Source organism: Schistocerca gregaria, unplaced genomic scaffold (assembly GCF_023897955.1).
Source record: "Schistocerca gregaria isolate iqSchGreg1 unplaced genomic scaffold, iqSchGreg1.2 ptg000696l, whole genome shotgun sequence".
NCBI classification, from domain to species: domain Eukaryota; kingdom Metazoa; phylum Arthropoda; class Insecta; order Orthoptera; family Acrididae; genus Schistocerca; species Schistocerca gregaria.
The window spans coordinates 256,302-257,055 of record NW_026062075.1 but is presented as its reverse complement, the minus strand read 5'-3'; positions in this window follow the sequence as shown (position 1 = coordinate 257,055).

Sequence of the window (754 nt, the reverse complement as noted above, 5' to 3'; positions counted from 1 at the left end):
GAGCCAACGGGCTACCATCCATTCAAATAACTTACAAACAACATTGGTGAAACTAATTGGCCGATAGCTGTCAACAGATAGCGGGTTCTTACCAGGCTTAAGGACAGGAACCATGATGCTATCACTCCACTGAGAAGGGAAGTCACCCTGGAGCCAGATACGGTTAAACACCCAAAGAAGATGTTGCTGTTGTGGAGCACTGAGATGGTGAAGCACTTGATTATGAATGAAATCTGGACCAGAGGACGTATCATAAGAAGAAGATAGAGCAGAAATAAATTCCCATTCAGTGAAAGGTTTGTTTTAAGTTTCTGACTCACAAGGGGTAAAACATAAGGTGGAAGCATCAGGCTGCTGCTTTTGGTGAAGGAAAGCCGCTGGATAGGAGGCTTATGCTGATGCCACTGCAAAATGGGTCGCAAGGTAGTCTGCACAAGCTAATGGGTCCGTACAAAGGCCATCTGGGAGGTGAAGGCCTGGGAGGGTGGACTGCCGATGGCATCTTTGGAGAGAGCGAAGTGTAGCCCATACTCGTGACAGAGGGACAGAAGAACCATGGGAAGAAACGAATCGTTCCCAACATATCCGCTTGCTCAGTTTGATTAAATACCGGGCTTTAGCGCGGAGGCGTTTAAAAGTAGCAAGGCTGGCTATGGATGGGTGCCTCTTAAGGTGTTGCAAAGCTCAACGTCGATCACGGATGTCAATGACAATGGCTGTACTCCACCATGGGACTTGCCGGCGACGAAATGGC